The sequence below is a fragment of the Parus major genome, chromosome 26 (assembly GCF_001522545.3).
Source record: "Parus major isolate Abel chromosome 26, Parus_major1.1, whole genome shotgun sequence".
Classification (NCBI taxonomy): Eukaryota; Metazoa; Chordata; class Aves; order Passeriformes; family Paridae; genus Parus; species Parus major.
Window position 1 is genome coordinate 1,393,580 of NC_031795.1, and position 19,439 is coordinate 1,413,018.

Genomic DNA, 19,439 nt, shown 5'->3' on the forward strand with positions numbered 1-19,439 from the left:
GAAGGACTTGAAAATGTCAGGGAGGACAGCATCAGTCCCCACATTAGGCTCAGAGAGTGATGACACTGCACATTGGGCAAAAACTACGCTGTGCCAGAGGCCAGGATGGGCAGCCTGGCAGCCCCCAACATCCTCTGAACATCCTCCAACATCCCCCAACTTCCCCCCACAATCTCCATCAACACCCTGCCATCCTCCAGCATCCACCTAACATGCACCAGCATCCCCCAGCATCCTCCAGCCCCCTTCCAACCTGCCCCAGCTTGCTGGGGAGGAGCCGAGGCCAGGCAAGGCTGGGGGCAGGAGAGGAGCAGGCTGAGGTGTTCCCTCAGTGCCCACATCAGCTCGGAGGAGGGAGCCCTTGGAGCGCAGCTCCTGCCAGGTGCTGCCAGGTGCTCTGTGAGGAGCTGAGTTATTTTTAGTGGCCGTTGCACAAGGGCCAGGCGTTGTCACGGAGCTGCCTGAAGACAACAGCAGAGTTCACTGGGGCAAGGTGACACTTCAGTGGCACAGGAGCGACCTCGGGCTGGCTCTGTAACTCAAGGAATCACTGTCCAAGCTGCCTCTTTGAGATTCTCCTCTTCCTTCCCTCCCTCTTTCCAGAAGCTCCCAGCCAGTGAGGGTCCCTGGCTGTCACCAAGCTGGGGCCAGACAGCAGCCCTGGGCACTATTTGGGAATGGCACATTTATCTCCTCCAGCCTGAATTCACAGAGGGGTGAGACTGTTTCCTGGGAGATGAGTGTGTGTTTTGCAGATGTCTCCTGGGAGGTGCCTCACCAGAGTCCAAATATTCCACTGTGACCCAGGAGAGGATTTTCCTACATCCCCCCTTCCAGATATTTCATTCAACCCTCTGTGTTTTGGACAAGTCTGCATAAAAATCACACACTACTGACATCCCCCCACTCCGTGGGGCACAGGGACACCCCCCCAGTAACACATTCCAAACACTGATAGAAGAGAGACACGGGTCAGGAGCGTTCCTGAGCCTGCACTGCTCACACCAACTGACTGCTCCATTCTGAGGCTCCTTCAAGCTGTTCCTCTGGGACAGGACAGCTCTGCTGGATGTAAAACCACCTGGGAATCTGTTTCACCCCATGTCCCCATGTCCATGTACCCCCAGGGGCTGGGGGTGGTGGGACAGGGACACAAGTGTGATCCCATTGTGGGGAGGATGATGAGGGTACCAGCACCAAAACCCCAGGGTGAGTGGGTGGGCACATTTGGGAGCCCAAATCTCTCTGATGAGTTTTCAGAGTCCCTCCCTGCCTGGGCAGGATGCCCCTGTGTTCTCCTGCTCTCGTGGAGGAGCCCAGTGGGGTGAGCTGTGCGTGGTCTCTCTGCCACTGCTCACTGACTTGGGAATTTCTGGGGAAAAAGGAGAATTTCTCCATTCCATTTGTTCCTACCCAAGCCCAGAAGAATGGCTGAGATGGAGAAAGCTTGAAAGTCTGGGCAGCAGAGAGGTGTGATGCTTGTGCTGGGCTGGAGCGTGGGATGGGCTGTGGGGATGGGCAGATGGGATGGGTCAGCTGAGGGCGTGTGGGGCTGCCTGTGAGCAGGATGAGGAGCATTCTGCCAGGAGGTGACTTGGCCAGTGATGCTGAGCTGTTTGCCTTAGGCTGGGAGGCAGCAGGGACAAGCTGCCCTGTCCCCCATGGTGTCAGCACCCTGTCACCTCATCCCTGAGCTCCTGTCCGTGACCTCAGGCTCCTCCTTGTGTGGCCATCCTGTCACCGAGCATCCTCACACCGAGCTCCGGGGATGCCAGGGCTGTCCAGCTCCTCTGCCCTTGGCAGCACATCCCTCCCCAGACCCTGACAGTGAGAGCAGACCCAGCGTAGCTCAGCTCTGCAGGGCTCAGACTCTTCCACCCCTGTTCTGTTAATGAAAACATCTTGTTTTCTTAAATCAGCATCAATATCAGAACCCCACGAGGCTTCAGCCAGGTTTTTGGAGAGCTTTGGTGAGCTGCCAGGGCTGCCAGGGCTCTCTCAGGCCTGTCCCTGGTGCCCTGCAGAGGTGGCAGGGGATGATGCTCTGGACCCCCCATCTCCTGCTGCTCATGCTCATGCCATGGCACCTGTGCTGCTGGAGAGAGCCAGGGCACGTGAGGCACAAACACCCAGTGCAGGAGGAAAACGTTCCCTTTTGTTTCCACCAAACAGTGCAGAGCAATAACCAGGCTGGTGCACGCCTGTTTGCCCAGGAAAGGAGGGAGAGGGCAGGGAGGGGACACAGTAAACAGCGACGGCTGCTGCAGGTAACCCGTGCTGCTGGAGGGAACCAGCACCACCAGGAGACCCCTGGCCTTGCTGTGTCCTCAGGGAATGAAGTCCCTGTGATTTTGCAGCCTCCCAGTGGAGGCCAGCCCGATGTCACTGGGGCACAGAGCTGAGCCACTCACACTGGGGGTCCCCATCAGGGTCTCCATGGCACTGACCTGCCAGGCTCCTCCACCAGGATTGTTAGAAATGCATATTATAGAACTGGCTTTTCACAAATATTATCATGAATGTTATATGTGAAAGATTAGAAAATTGAGCTGTGTTAATATAGTTTCCTTTATTTCTGTTATTGATGAAACTTAGTGGTATAATACATATATGTTAAGCTATGGCATAGCATTAAAACAAAAACTGCTTTTGTGTGTATAACCCAAAGACTGAAAAAGATAGCCAGAGACCCCCCCTGCATTTGTAAACTCTCTTATCCAGATGAAGACCTCCTGACCAGAGTTCTGGGGGAGGAATTTATTGCATTGCTGGTATCAGGGAATGTAAATCTCGATGGTGCCAAGAAGATTGATCTATTGGGAAGGGGGAAAGAGAAAACTAAACAGAAGAACACCAAAAATCCTCAGAAGAATGTATGAATATGTATGAGAATTTATGGATATGCAGTAGAGTTCTGTTTTTAAGGGACAATCCTTTGTTAATAGGTGTGCTCTCTTGGCTGAATGCAGAGACACCAGGCCATACCTGTATACTTTATTTTTATCTCCTGATTGTCTTTTTATTAAACTTTTAAATTCTATAAGAAAAATATGTGAACCTCGTTTTTCACAGGGTGATGATGGAAAGTGAGAGGGGAGCACAGGAGCTTCCTGCAGAGGCAAGGACAGATCAGAGAAACTCACCCAGCCCCAGGCTGTGTCACTGCTCCCTGTGGGGATGGTGTGCAATGGAAGTTTGGGGAGTGAAACAGCCTCAGTGTTTGAGCTGCACACCACAGGACAGGCTCTGGATCTGCACTTTCTCCTCCCCTGCTCCCTGGGATAATGAAAATCTGCTCCCATCTGACCATGCCCTGCTGCACTGAGCTCACAGCCCGTGGGACCCCAGCTCTGCTCCCACCTGCTGTAAAGCACTCAAACCCATTCTACAGCAGTAAAACCAAAATGACAGTGGGTTTTGCCTTGAGCCACGGCCAAAGGCGAGCTCCTGGGGCTGCCAGCAAGGTCAGCTCAGGGCAGAGGCAGTAATTTCACGTGGAATTAAACAAGCAGTGGTCTGCAAGCAGCAAAAGGCCATTGGGAGAGGCCATGAGCTCTCCCCTTTGATGGACCCCCTTGGTGATTTACCTTTAAGTTCTCTGTAAATGTCAGGGAAAAGTCACCAATGCATAAAAATGTGACTTGGAGAAAAAACACCCTTAAGTGTAGAAAATAAACCATCCTCAAGTCCACTCCTTTTTTTTCGGGATAAATATTTGGTTTCTCCATTTATTAATGATTCAGTCCCTCTGGCTCTAGCAAGAAATCCTTAATTTTTCCCTGCTGTGGGTAAACCTCTCCTTGCTGCTGTGTCCCCCTCTCTGGCCATCACACACTGTGCCCAGGGCCTCCAGTGCTGTGTGGGGTTTGGGTTTGGGTGACAGCTGCACAGGGGGTGTTGCAGCAGCCCCCCTAAACCCTGGAGCCATCCCAGTGATGGTGAGGAGCTCGTTCCCCCTGTTTCTAGCACCACTCTCAGGGTGTTTCAGCATTCCTGGCTGCTCTCAGTGAACCCCAGCACCTCCTGCAGCCAGGGGGGCCCAAGCCCTTCTGGCCACAGGGCACACTGGGGCTCCAGAGGAACACAGGAAAGGTCTGGGCAGCTCTGGGAGCAGAGTCTGTGCTGGGTGAATGTGCTGGGGGTGACCTGTGGCTGCACCCCACCTGCCAGCCAAGGCATTGCTGCTGGGGAAGCACCTGTGGAAAACAACCTGCTCACAGAGCCAGGTGTGGCACAGAGCCAGCCTCGGGCTGCCCCAGATATTGCAGGGCTCTGAGCAAAAGTCAAGGTGATTTGTGCTTCCCAGGAATCCTGTGGTTGGTGTTTCCCCGGGGCTGTGTGGGCTTTGTGTGCTGCTCAGGGCAGGGGACACCTCCCAAAGGCTGCTGGCAGCAGGGAGTGGTGTCCCAGCCCCCCGGAGGGGTCTGTGCCCAGCACAGAGCCAGGAGGGCCGGGAGCTCTGGGAGAGGCTGAGGAGCAGCCTGGGGCTCTGTGTGCACCATCAGCCCTGCCTGCAGCACCTGCCAGCTCCTTGGGGCTGCTGGCCACAGCTGTTCCAGCTGTGGGGTTCTATTCACAGAGCCCCAAGCATTCTTTATCTCCTGAGTGGGGGCCTCTTCCTCTTGCCCCACTCCTTGGCCTCCGACAGGCAGCTCACCCTCTCCATCCTGACCTGACACTGCCCATCCTGCGCCCACGGGCAGCACCTGACCAGAGCAGCCAGGGCCTGATGCTGTGGTGTGCTGAGTAACCCAGAAATGTCATCATCCCCCATCAGACACACAGCCTGTGGCCCCTCCTGTGGGGCTGGGAGCAGGGTGGGCAGGGGGGACTGGGGGCGCTGGCCCCCACTGATGCCCAGAGGTGGCTGGGGGCCAGGAGCCTCTGCCCTCCCTGGGGGAGATCTGGAGGGTCCAGATTGTTTTGCACTGAGCTGGCAGTGCCAGGGTGTGGGGGCAGAACGCAGTCCCCCAGCTGCCCACAGCCCTGGGGGGAGCAGGGCACCACAGTGACATTTGTCACCTGCCTTGGGCTCCGAGCCTGCCTGGGGACAAAGGTCACCGTGCAGAAATTTCGGCTGCTTGCTGATGGAAAATTCCCTGCTTTGCACACATGCAAATGAGGGCTGGCGATCCTGTGCCCACACCCCTGCCACTGCATTCCCTTCTCCGAGCCCCAGCCAGCCTGGGGGTTTCCACACTGCCCCCACTAAGGTCACCATCACACCTACTGCCCCCCAAAAGCTGTCCTTGCCCTGGAGATGTCCTGGTCACAGGGCATGGCTGTGTCCCCAGGGCAGCTCTCACTGCCCACAGCCTGTGTGTGCACCTGGGCTGGGCTGTGCTCCACTGGGCCCTTCCCCTGCAGCCAGGGAAGCCTTGCTGAAGTCACATCCAGCCCAGGGACCAGGGGTGTCCCATGGAGCAGCTCACATCCCCATCGCTGTGGAGAAAAAGGTTATGCCAGGGTCCTTGGAGGGAGGAGGCCATGGGAGGAGACAGGTAAATCTGGTACCCTGCCCACTGCAGCGCTGGCACGGGGCTGATGCTGCATGGACTGGGGGGACAGGAACCCCTGAGGTCCCAGAGCTGCACAGCACCAGCCCTGTATGCTCTGAGGATATCTACAGGCTCAGGGAAGGGCAGGGGGCAGGAAGGGAATATCCTAAGCCTTTACCTAAAAACTCCTGTTTTCCAGGATACTGCCTGGGATCCTTGAAGGATGAGGCAGGAAGGGAAAAACCTCCCTACTAAGGTTATTACCTTGCAGAGTCTCTGCACCTTGGGATGCTCACTTGACAGCCATGAGGACGTGTCCACAGGTGGGCAAGATGTGCTCCACCAATGTGGGAGCATCTGCAGAATCAGCAAGGCCAGTCCCAAGCACAGAGGAGCAAGTGGGATTCCTGAGGCTGTCAGCATCATCCTTCCCAGGCTCCAAGCCCTGCCACCTGCAGGACAGAGCTGTTAGCTATGGCTGGGGCAGCAGAAGAGCCAGAGGGAGAGGATGGAGAACTCCCCAGGCTCTCTGAGCAGTCTTCCCCTCTCTCCAGTGACTCAGTCCCATGCAGTGAATTGCTCAGCATTGACTCTCTGACCCACACGGCCTTCAGCCAGCGACCCACAGAGGCCTGGAGCTCCTCAGTGCCACAGTGAGGCAGGGGCCAGCAGCTTGCATGATATTCTGCCCTAGGTTCAGGCCAGAGGCTCCAGCTTAGAGCCCTGAGTCACCAGGTGACGATATCCTCAGGTATGTGTCAGGTGTGGCAGCACCGTGGGTGACGCCAGGCAATGCAGCTGCAATTGCAGCTTGGTGCTGACAGCACTCGTGACTGAAGGTGGGGGATGTCTCTGCTATTCACAGCTTTGGGCAATTGCTGAGGAGCTGATGAGATAGATCACTTGGCTGGCAGATGTGCAATGTCTGCCAGGATTTGGGCTCTTCTTCCCTGGGAGAATCCATTAAGCTCCAAGGAAAGCCTCCTGACCCCTCTGTCCCTGTCCCTGACAGCGTAGCCATGGGCATGGCTTGCTGCCTACACCTCCTGACCATCACACTGGCACCTTTCCTGCCCACCCCACAGAGCCACATGCACCACCTGGGAATAAAGCCAGCCCCAGGCACCACATCCTCTCCTGTGGCAGGACCTGAGGGAATGGCATGAAGGGGTGTCAGGGGAGGCTCAGGCTGGAGATCAGGAAAGGTTCTTCCCCCAGAGAGTGGTCGAGCACTGCCCAGGCTCCCCAGGGAATGGGGAGGCTGCCAGAGCTCCAGGAGTGTTCGGACACCGCTCCAGGGATGCACAGGATGGATTGCTGGGGTGTCTGTGCAGGGCCAGAGGTTGGACTCAGTGACCCTGGTAAGTCCCTTCCTACACAGGAGATTCCATGATTCTCTGATTCTCTAATGGAGCAGGGGTCCAGGGCTGGCTGCAAAGCCAGCACACTCCTGGGGACTATTTGTATTTGAGGCAGATGGTCCCTTGGTTCTACCAGGCTGTCTGAAGTCCTAATGGTGGCCATGCAGGTGACCATGTCCTGCCCAGACTGGCAGGTCTCTCTCTCCTGGCTGGGACATTCAGAATACTGAAAAATTTCTCTGTTCTCCCTGTACAGGAGCAATCCTGGGGCTGCCAGCAGGGAGCAAGGTCAGAGAGGGCAGCAGGAGAGTAGGATCCAAGTGGTGATACTCTGTGAGCATCACATGACAAAGCTCTGGAGGATTTCCAGCACCTCAGGATGTGACATCCCTGTGTCTGTGGGGTGCTGAGTGAGCCCCAGGGAGGGGAGAGGAGAGCAGAGGGCCAGTGCTGAGCAGAGCCAGCAGGGCACAGCCAGGCTGCTCCTGCCTGTGCTCTGGTGATCTCGTGGCTGTGAACGTAGGGAACCCATGAAATGGAGAACCTGAGCCATCTCCCTGCTGGCAGTGTGCAGCAGGCTGGCAGGTGAGATACCATGGGCAGGGATTTCAGTGCTGTGCCAGGCTCCAGGAGCAGGGAAAGGACAGGCTGCCAGGCAGGTGGCAATGCTGCCAGGAGGTGCAAGGCTCTCACAGCCCACAGTGCCAGCCCACTGCCATGAGGAGATGCCAGTGGTACCCCCTGTCTTCTTCCTCTCCTAAAAATGAGAATGAACAGCTAAAAAGCAGTAGCTTTGCCTGAGTCTTGTGGAAGGTGAAGAGAGCAATGTTTGGAGGTGAAAGATCCTGCAGTAATAACTACTGATACATCCAAAACCTTCCCCAAAACTGTTTTGCTGGTTGAGAGAATCCCATGCAGAGGAGACCTGACGTGGCAGCCCTCTCCTATGGCTCAGCCTGAAGGCCCAGCCATGCCCCTTGTGCAAACACCTCAGGGTGGGGGTGGCTGTGAAGATGACAGAGACCAGCAAGAAGTGTGAGAGACTGAGTCAGTTCCACTTAAAATAGAAATCCCCTGACATCAAGGTCTGGCCCTGAGTTTTGGTACGTGCTTGGAAGGCAGTCATTGCTCCTCCTGCACTTCTGCTCTGATCTTCAGCAGCCTAATTTGATCAGTGCCATGGCCCCAGTTAGGAGGTCACCAGTTCACTGGGAACAATACCTGTTGTTAGGTATTGTTGTTAGGTATTGTTAGATACAAACAGTCCCTGGAACTTGGGGAAAGGTCTGAAATTTCTGCTGTCCAACCTGGCCTTCAGCCTACAGTGTCCTTCTCATCCCATCTCATCTCCTGTGCCACTGGCAGAGACCCTGGTCCCACATCCATGTTCAAATTGGGGACCCATCACCGGGCATCTCCTCCTCTGAGCTTTGCTGAAATGACCAGTTTGCTGAAATGACTCTTCTCTTTTCCCTATCACCATTTTCTCACTTTTCTTCTTGTCCTGTAATTGCAGGTGCTGAAGTTTTCCAACCTCAGCCTGGAAGATGGAAGGAGCCTTCTAATCCCACTGGTCTTTTCACACTCAGTGATTGAGAAGTGGCAAGGAGCATTAACTGCTGGGTGCCAGTCACTCAGGGTTCCTGGGGTTTCCTTACAGTCTGCATTGGAGGGGTGCTGAGCCTTGGATGTCCTGGCAGAATCATGATGATGGGTCACTGCAGGGGTCTCCTCCCACAGGAGCAAGGAACCCCACAAGATGCATCTGGTGTAGCTCCAAGTGTCCCATGATGGTACCCACACTTCTCCCTCCCCTTTTCCCTGCTTCCACACACCTTTCTGACCTTGACTGACCGAGTTCCACCGAGCTGCTGTGCCAGGAGGAGGGGCTGAGCCCTCCCGGGTGGCTGGGCAGGCGTAGGCAGTATCTGCAAACCCTGAGTCAGGCTGCAGGAATGCAGTTGGGATGGGGTGGCAGGGAAGGACAACAAAAGGACAACAACACCGGTGTAGGTGATCTCCCAGTCTGTGGGTAATGTGTCCCTGCAGGTGACAGGCCACAAGGCCTCATGCCCACACCTGCACCTTGCTGTGAGCACACCCCCACCTCTGCTGGGCCACTGGTGTCCCCTGAGAGCCCTTCCTGGGCAGCCACAGTTCCCTGCACTGGGGTGACACCACAGGGATCTTCTCCTGGGTGAAGCCTGTCCAGCCATGGATCTGCAGGGTTTCAGCAGGGGCAGCTGCTCACCAGCACAGATCCTTCCTCAAGCGTTATTCTCCTCCTGCAGTGTTGGAGTCACAATTAGCAGAGCCCTCCCCATCTCTAGGACAGAAGCAGTGCTGCCCACCCGAGAGGAACCACAGCACAGAACCTGTGTTCTGGCTGCCTTCAGGAGCCCCCCTCTCCATGGACCTCCACGTGTCTGGGCAGCTTTGAGGAGTGCACAGCACCAGCCACCACTCTCTGCACATCATCCCCAGCTTGCAGCTGCTCTGGCAGCTCTTTGCAGCTCTCTAGGATTTCACAGGGGCTCTGCCTTTGTGGAATCCAGCCTTAGTCTCCAAGAATGTGTTCCCAGTTCCTGCTGGCCAGCACAGCAGCAGCTCCTCAGCCCACAGACAGCTGCAGTGGACAAATGGATTGCAGTTTCAGGAACAGCCAGCCAAGGCACAAGTGTGTGGCAGAGGCTGAATGAGCACAGAGAGACCACCAGCACCTCAGCCTCCCCAAACTGGACTGTGGACCAGGAAAGCCCTCCAAGGCTGCACCAATGGGGTGCATGCTGGGGCTTGTGCTTCCTCTGGCCAGGCACATGATATGGTGTGAATTCCTTGGAGAGGGGGATTTTTATTAAAATAAACTGCCTGAGTCACTGACACTGTGTGTCTCCCAGTTTCACTCATCCTCACACCTGCACAGGGCCTGAGCAGGTGACCAGTGCAGCACTGGGATGAGGGATGCTGGTAGGTGGGTCCTCACTGTGGCTCAGGGATTCCTCTTTACTGGCTACAGCAAACTGTGCCAACAGCTCTTTTTACAGCCTTTAGGGATTGACCATTTCCACCCTGATCCACCTTCCAAGAGCCTCAGGCTGGATTATCAGCTCTGTGCCTTTACAGGGCATGGTGTCAGGGGAGGAGGATGATGTGAGGGACATGTTTGTATCTTCTGACCATCCCTCCACTACCAAAGCCTGGGTCTCCTCCTGGTGTTACCTATACCCCAGCCCTAATCAAAGTCCAGCCATCTGGGCTGATGCAAACAACAGATTTCTCAGCATCTTCCTGGTCTTTACTGTGCCCTATGCAAGCCACACTCATAATTTTCCTCTTTAGAGTTTCTTGTGGTATTTTCAAACCCAGCCAGTCACACAGACACTTCCTTCATCCCAGTCTCAGTGTACATGTTAACATGACTTTACCTGCAGCACAACAAACCTAGACCAAAATGTTCTTCTGATGACCACAAAGATCTTTAGGACAGGAAAACCAGCAGCAATAATTATGTGCAAAAAAGAAAAAAAAATTAAGAAATAAAAAAAAAAACAAAAAACAAGGAGATTAAGAAATTAAAATTAGCAACCAGAAGAGTTCCTGAGCTGGAAGTGGCCTTTGAGTCCAACCATTGGCCCTGCAAAGGACACCCCAACAATCCCACCCTGTCCCTGAGAGTGTTGTACAAATCCTCCTGGAGCTCTGGCAGCCTTGGGGCCGTGACCTGAGGAGTCTGTTCAGTGCCAGCACCCTCAGGGGGAAGAACCTTTCCCTGATCTCCAGCCTGAGCCTGGCCTGGCACAGCTCCAGCCCTTCCCTGGGTGCTGTCCCTGCTCACAGAGAGCAGAGATCAGAGATCAGAGCTGCCCCTCATGAGGAGCTGCAGCCCCCAGTGGGGTCTGACCTCAGGCTCCAGGGTGAACAGACCAAGTGTCCTCAGCCACTCCTCCTGTGGCCCATCCAGACCTTTCAACATCCTCACAGCCCTCCCTTGGCTGTTCTCTAGCAGCTTTATCTCTTGCCTTTCTAACATGCTGAATGTTGTGTAAATATGATCCTGGAGGCAAAAAGCAAATGTGTGTGTCTGTTCATAGAGGCTGCAGCAGTGTTATGGCAAATGTTTGTGAAAAGCAAGCGTGGGAGCCGGTTGGAAGTAAAGTGATATCTTTGAATAAGCGATAACCGTGTCCAAACACCGAGGAGGGCAAACCTGGGCAAGTGAAATGTGAAACCACGGTCAGGCAAGCCAACTTTTTTTTATTTGGAGGAACAACTTGTTAAAGGCATAACTAATTCCAAGTGTTTTTGTGAGTAGACAAAAGGTGGTTGACTGCCAAAGAGGTTGAAGTCAACAACAGAGTACAACAGGACCACTCATGAAAATGAGCTGTAAGGAGAAGTGAGATGAATCCCTCACATTGCTGTTCCTGCTGAGGCATTCAGGGGTTTCCCAGGCTGTGCTCTTTCTGCACAGTGAAGAAGTTCAAGGAGGTCCTCAAATGAGGATGCCAGGAGAGGAAAATTTCAGAACACATTAGTTTACATGGTGGAGAGAAAAATGCCAGGGTCTTCACATGGAGAAATGTCTTCACCCAGAGGTTTGGGAACTCACAGGTGGGGCTGCTGCCTAGCAGGGGATCCATGCTGTGGCCTAGCAGTGGGTTGTGCTTAAGAGTCAGAGTGATTTCGGCAGTGAAGGGCTTCCCAAAGACTGAGGTGTGTGCTGTGTGCCTCAGGAACCCTTTCTGGAGCTGGTGCTGCTGGTGGCATTAAAAGCCCAGAAGCCCTCAGGGTGACACAGGAGCAGCAGTTGTGCTGGTGCCTCAGGCAGAGCTCCTCAGGACCCGCTGTGTGTGTGATGGAGCAGGATGGGATTGTTGTGGTGCCACCAAGGGACACTCAGGCACAAGGGGGAAAAGAACACCAGTGGTGCCTCACATCCATCTCCCCTGACTTTGCCCCTGCCTGCTCATATGCCTGCTCCATCATCTGCTGCATGGATGGAGTCCCTCCCTCCCACTGTTCTCCTAAGGAACCCCAGATTCAGAGCTCTCAGACTGCAGCCAGGAATCATTTTCCACCTGTAATGCTTTGTTTTCTCAGGCTCTGGGTTTGTTCTGAGACCACAGACTGGAGAAAGAAAGAGTGGGAACTGACGCTTAAAACCTGGCCCAGGCCATTCCCAGCAGACGACGATGACAAGGAAGGCTGCAGGGACAGGCTCTGCCTCCTAAAGCTGGGATGTGAGTGCCAGGGCTGGGCTCCAACAGAGCGTGCACTGCTGGGATGAGCTGAGGGAAGGCTCTGCACACAGGAGACAGCACGGCATGGGCATGGGCAGGGGCAGGGACAGGGACAGGGGCAGGAGCAGGATCAGGATCAGGGGGCAGGGGCCAGGGGCCAGGGGCCAGGGGCAGAGGCAGGCTCAGGCTCAGGATCAGGCTCAGGATCAGGCTCAGGATCAGGCTCAGGAGCAGGGACAGGGGTAGGAGCAGGGGCAGGATCAGGATCAGGCTCAGGCTCAGGCTCAGGAGCAGGAGCAGGGGCAGGCTCAGGATCAGGGGCAGGATCAGGATCAGGATCAGGGGGCAGGGGCCAGGGGCCAGGGGCCAGGGGCAGAGGCAGAGGCAGGCTCAGGCTCAGGCTCAGGCTCAGGCTCAGGATCAGGATCAGGCTCAGGCTCAGGCTCAGGCTCAGGAACAGGCTCAGGCTCAGGCTCAGGATCAGGCTCAGGATCAGGCTCAGGATCAGGGCCCAAGGCAGGAACCGGCACCGCCCACCTCCCTCACGCCACCGAGCACCAAAGGCTGTCCCAGCCGCCCTCCGGCGCCCAGGAAGGAACCAATGAGCCTCCAGCACCGACCCACGCAGCCAATCAGCGCCAGGCACCCACCAAGAAACCCCCTGGATAGGCCTACTAGCCAATCAGAGGCTTTCTATCACTGCCAGACTAGCGGCGGTGAGAGCTGTGTTCTGATTGGTCCTGAGAGCCACCTGTTTCTGCGCTGCAGCCAATCAGGAGCGGCGGTGCCGCGGGGTTACTCGGGGTCAGGCTTTCCCGCGCTGCACCAGCCATGACGTCACCGTACCTGAGGCGCAGCTGAGGCGCAGCCGGCGCTCGGAGGGGCCGGGCAGCTCCTCCCCAGCCCCGGCTGGCTCTGGTCACTCCGTGGCCCTGACACGGGGGCAGGGAGACACCCGCCCACAGGCTGAGGCCAGAGGAACTTCCGGGGATCCCTGAGTCCAGCAAACCTGCTCAGAGCAGGAGGTTGCCCAGGACCATGGCCAGATGGCGCCTCCACAGCTTCCCTGACACAGCCGGTTGTGTCCAGCTGTGGGCATGGAGTGAGCTGCCTTGGAGCAGAGTCCCTCCCTGCCGCAGGGATGGCTGAAAAGGCCCTGTGCTGAGTTGCCCCATGTGGGCGTGAGGCGGTGCAGCTCTGGCTGCCCTCTCCCAGAGCTCCCGGTGAGATCTCCATGCAGGAATCCCCCTGTCATATGTGACAGGGTGAGCAGGGGTCCATGACCTGCCATCACACCTTGGAGAAGCACAGGATGGACAGAGGCTCTCCCAGCCCAGAGTGGGACTGCCAGGGAGAAGCATTTACCTGCAGCAAAGAGCTGCTGGGGTACAGGCTGGGCTGAATGAGGGCAGGCCCCTGCCCTGCTCCCCCAGCTGTGAAACTGCAGAAATCCCTCTTGGCTTTGCTTTTAGCAGAGCAGGGCAGTATGGCAAAGGCAGCAGGAAAGGGTGGACTCTGCTGCTGAGGCACCTTGTTTTAGTTGTCATGGGGCTCTTCAAGAGGCCATGCTGGCCCCTGTATCCATGAGCTGATGTATCACCAGGGTCTGGGATGGAAATTGGCAGAAACAGCACTGTCCCCAAGGAGGTTATTCCTGGTTGCCCATAGAAACCTTGTTTTTTTGGTGCCCCCTTTGTCTTTTGCTGTTGTAAAGATATGAAAATTGAAATGAAACTTTGTTTCAGACCCCGGAGATTGCTGGAGGAATGGGTATATCCCAGGAGTGTCATCTGCCAAGGGGCTGTGTAAGTTCCCGTCACATCACACAGGTGATGAGAGGTGGTCAGGGAAGAGCTGGTCCCAAATGAGGGGCATTGCTAAACAAGGACTAGGAGAAGAAGAGGCTCAGGTGTGTGTCCCAGGGCAGAGCCCCCAGCCCTGGCTGCCTGCTCCACAGGGGAGCACGGGGTGACCACAACCCCGGGAAGAGGAGCTGTCCCTGCCCTGTCCCTCTGCTGCATACAGGTCCCAGCACCGGGGCTGAGGGGCTGAGGGGCTGAGGGGCCGGTGTGTGTGGCACTCGATGGCCACACCACTGGAGAGCCACACCAGTGCCTGTTCTGCCCGCCAGCCGAGGGGAGAGGCTGCAGGCTGCAGTCACATGAGGAGCTGTGGCTTTGTTACTGATTTACTGCAAGCGTGGCTCCTGAGCGGGCTGTGCAGCACCTTCCCCACCGCCCTGGATACCCTCTGAGCCCCGCAATGGGGATGAGAGACTGATATCTGCCAGGCACTGCTGCAGCGTGGGAGCTGCAGGTCAGCCCGAGAGAGGAAGGACTGGGCTGAATACTCATTTGGGGACGCATCCGAGAATCAGCTGAGGCAAAATGTGCCGTGCCCATGAGTGCACGTGGCCTGCAGGCAGATATTCCTGGCATGGGGTGGGTGAAGACATTTCTCTTTCATGTGTGGGCCCTGCCCTCTCTGATTTTCCTGCTGTGGAGCTGGGGCAGCGAAGCAGTCAGGGTGAATGCTGGGGCACTGTCAGGGTGGAGCAAGTGCCAGGCAGGAGCCTGGAGGGCAGCGAGGATGGCCGAGCCCTCCCCAGGCAGCCACAGAGCTGCCACGCCAAGCCATGGCACTGCCTCTGACCATCCATGCCCCCACAGCCTGGTGATGCTGCAGGGGCCACCTCAGCTGCCCACCTTGAGCCAGCCACAGCTCCTGCCAGGCTGGGGACACCAGTTTCTGCCTGCGGTGCCAGCTCCTGCCAGCCTGAACCTTGATCAGTAAGCAGGCAGTAAATATCCCAGGGACAATGCAATGACACAGGCTCCTTCTCAGCCGTTGGCACTGGGAACTGACGTGAATCATGCGATGGAAACGGGCCAACAAAGAGGCCAGCAGGAGACAAGCCCACACGTGGTTTTCTCCAGAGGGCCCAGCCTTGCCCAGAGCCAAAGTAGGTTATCTGGGAACGGTGTTTTGAGGCTAACTGCTGTGCACAGGTCATCTGCTCAGCGTGACCAAGGGTCCGGGCTGGCCAGGTGCCAGCAGGATGCAGCAGGCAGTGGCGTCGCTCTGCAGTGCTCCGTGTCCAGTGTGGCAGGGATCAACATGGGCCTTGTGGAAGCACCTGCTGGAAGGCTCCAGGACCTCTTGTCTGGGGTTTTCTTGTGCCAGGCACTCCTGCCCATGACACAGCAGTTATTTCCAGTTGCAGCAGGAGCACTGATGACCATTGTGCTGACTGTCCATCCTTGGCAGCACTGTGACAGCAAAAACAAGTTAACCTGGAGCAGAAAGCAGGAACATGGGCCTGGCACCCTCCTTCCCAGCCCCCTGTGCAAGGAAATATTGGTGTTTCTGCTTCTGACCAGCATTTCCTGTCTTACTCTCTGCAAGAAGCTGAATTGAAATAAAAGACTTTTTGGATGTTACCCTTGACTTTTCTCTAGGGAAGTTTCTCAAAACAGCATATTTTAGCTCTAAAACTATCCATATAAAGAGACTTTCCCCTGACTCTCTGTCCTGCCCACACAGGACACGTGTCCTGGCAGCTGGCAGAAGGTGGCCAGGTGGCTGGGATGGCAGTCAGCAAACAGTGTAAGGAATGCAGGGGAATCTGTCCCTCTCCCCAGGCTGACATCATGTGGATATAACTGCTGCAGTGTGCAGCCCATGGTTTGGGTTTGGGACTGTGTTTTGGTGCACTTGGCAGTTTTTGGCTCCATGACCTCAGTTTGGGTTCCTGCTCTCTGGGCAGGGGCAGCATTCCAGCAGCAGTGCTGGAGCAGAGGGCTGGCCAGAGGCTCCCTGCCCTGCTCTCCACCATAAGCCAGCCAGACTGGGGTGGGAACAGGTCACTCCCCAGCTGTGCTGAGCCTGGTGAGCAGGTTCGGGGCTGAGGAGGATGGGCTGCACGTCCTGGAAGGCAGCAGCCACCCAGGTGCTGGTAAACACATTTCGAAAGGCTGGGCTGAGCCTCACCCCCCACACATCACCGCTGAGTCATCCCGCACTCCGGGCTGCTCCTTCTGCCACCATCCTGCCCTTTCCTCTCCACTCCACAGTGCCAGCAGTGCGGGTCCTCTCTCCTGCCAGGGGCTGGGGCCCAGATCCTCCTCAGCATGCCTGAAAATGGGAGTAAGGCACGATTTCTGCCTGCTGCAGTTTCCAATCCGTGGCAGAGAGGCGCCCAGGTAGGAGGCAGCTGGCTCAGTTTACCAGTGAGAGAGAGGACTGAGACCCATCAGACCCATTCTCCACAGGGCCGAGCACACCGTGTGGGGAGGACAGCATGACCAGGACCCCTCAGCTTTCCAAGAGGAGTCCTGGAGCCGGTTAAATTCCTGCACCCTGCAAAGGTTTGGCAGTGCACCCCTTCCAGGTTCCACCAGGACGTGCAAGCAGGGCCAGCCACTGCTGCTGGGAGAGGGAAATGACTCTAACCCAAGCACAGTGCAAATGCAGTTTGGAAAAAAATGCAGACACTCTGCTTGCATGGAGACTTTGCCTCTCTGAGCCAGCAGGAACTCTCTCCCTGGCATCAGTGCTCAGCTTGTCCCCCACTCCTTCATCACTGGGGCCCAGCCAGGACTGGGGCTGGGAGACTCTCAAGGTGATCTCTACACCTTGCAGGACCTCTGAGAAGAGCCAGCTGTGCCAAGGTTCCGTGAGGAACTTCAGCTCTTTTCCACTTGATGTGCAATAGTGCAGTTCCCTGGCACAGAAACGAGCCCTTATGGCAGCATGGCAGGTTAGTGCAGGGTGACACAAGAACCTGTGGCACTGGGCTGGGGCTTCCCCAAAACTCCCAACCTGGGCTGCTCCAGGAGCCCAGCCATGGCTCTGCTCCCAGCACCCATGGGCAACAGGAGAGGCACAGGCTGGGGGGCCTGGACTGACCTCCTCTGGCCTGGGCTGGGGCTCAGCCCTGCCCATGGGCCATCAGCAGTGCAGGCTGCCCTCACCAGCTGCACAGGGAAGGCGTGAGCAGCCCTCTAAGGTAATATCTGATCTCAGCTCTTGGCTCACCCCAGCACCTGGCTGGGCCAGGGGGATTTGTGCCATGCTAGGGGAGCAGGCTGGCGTGAGTCCCCAGCTCGTTCCTGTGTGTCTGGAGCTGGTCCCACCAGCTTGGAGAGGTGGAGGTGGTGGGCAGGCTCAGCTCAGCTCCTGGGGCTGCTGGCCATTTGTGTCTCAGGCAGGTGAACACCACAGCTCCTCTGCTTTATTGGTTTGCATACCATGGGGATCTCCCCATCCTTTGGCTCTGCACATGCTGCTGTGGGCACTTCCACCCACTGCTTCCTCCAGCATGGGGCTGCCCTGTGGCTGTGAGCAGCCGTGCTGAGTATGAGCCATACCTCCTAGGACTAAAAACAGTCCATCAGCTTGGAAACCTGCTGCAGACTGACTGCTGCTGCTGCTGGAAGATGCCCTGGAGCAGGCTTCCTTCCTTAGCCACGAGATCGAAATCTGGTCTCGTCACCAAGCTGGGCTTTCCCTAAACTCCTTTCACTCCAGAGCTGGCAGTACTGGAACAGCTGTAACACCTGAGGAGATGGAAATACGCTGTATGTGCCAGACCCGTCTGCTCCAAGTGCTCTGAGCTCCTTGCCAGGCTTTCCCTGCTCGCTCCATGCCATGTCCCCAGCATTCAGCACTGTAGCAGAGCTCTGTCACTCAAACCTGCATCCCCAGCTCAGGTCCTCAGCTTGCCCTCAGGGGAGGGCAACTCACCCTCTGGTCACCTGTGAAATACCCACCAGCCAGAGTGTGCTGGTGATGAGAGCTGTGCTCAGGCTGGCACAGCCTGGACCAGCCCCCACCTGGCAGAGCCTCTTGGACTACAGGGCCAGAGGGCAGAACTCACAGGTGAGGAGTCTGGGCTAGCAGTCCCACCAGTCTCCTGGGATCCACCCCTCCAGGTAACAAAAATCTGGCACCCTGGACAGCCCAGACTCCATCCTACCCCTCCAGCTAGCAAAGGACCTGGAGCACGGTGTGTGCTGGGTGCTGCCTGTGTGTAGCTCACCTTTAGCATCCTCCAGAAGCACCTGCATGGTCCCATGTGATGCTTCATGCTTGGCCTGCCCCTTTCCTTCTTCCAAGGGCTTCAAAATAATGCTGCTTGTGCTGTGGGTGACACCCAGCACTCCTAAGAGTCTGTCCTGGTGCTCAGGCTCTCTCTTCCAAACACAAATTTTTCTGTTCTCAGGCACAGAACATCCCACCCATGGTTTGTTCCCATCCTGTAGACCAGTGTGGGCTGAGCAGGTTTGTGAGGAGCTGGAGCTGCAGCAGAGAGACCAAGGGTGTCCAGACCACCCCCACAGCCCTGTGATGTGGGTTTTGGCTAGAAGGCTCCTGGGAGCATGGACATGAGTCTCTGGGTGCTGTCAGGATGGGCAGGCTGGCTCAGGGGGAAGAATCACTTCAGGCAGTCCCAGGGTGGCAGATTCTGTCCAAAGCCAGGCAGACAGCAGGCTGGAGGAGGCAGGAGAAGCTTGGAGTGTGGGTGTCTCAGTTTTCAGACAAATTTAAGAGAAGGCACTCTGCAATGAGTAGTCTCCTCTAAAGGGTGCCAACAATCCCCCTCCACTGAAAAATGAATGCTAATAGAGGAAAGTGAAAAAAAAACAACCCAACAATTTATTAACAACAGTGCCCACAAGCAAGGAAGAAAAGGAAACAACTGCTGAACACTGAACTATCAGAACTCACACCCTCCTTCCCATCAGCCCCCCCAACAGGAGCAAAGACCCAGAAATACCTGGAGGATGGGGCAAACGTTGAATAAATAAATAAATACCCCTTCCCACCACATGGCATGAAGGCACTGCTTCCACATCGAGGGAAGTGGGGCTTCCATAGAAGGAAAGCCCTGGTGCCTCTCTGGTGTCAACCTCCTCTCCAGGGCAGATAAAGTAGCTGGGCTGGATTCTCTGGTGTGCTTTCTCTGCCCAGCTCAGCTCCCCAAGGCTTGGGACTGGAACTTTCACCAGTCCCACCTTTCCAGCCTCCAACCAGCAGCTGTTCAGTTCACCTCAAGGCAGCTGAAAGATTGCTGCTGCAGCTTCTCCAAGCCAGGGAAGGGAAAAGCTTTTTGCCTGGGCCAAAAAAACCCAAGCAAGTCAAGCAAAACCAAACCACACAGTGCCACAGAATGTCTGGGCAGTGAAGCTTTGAAAATGCCACTAAAAAACCCAAAGCTCCCCACCTTCCTCAGCCCAGCACACATCCAGTCCTGAGTCTGAAAGATACAACAACTGTTTTTGGGCATAAAGCAGAGGATCATGGAACAGACTGTCATCATAAATCACTCCAAGACAGTG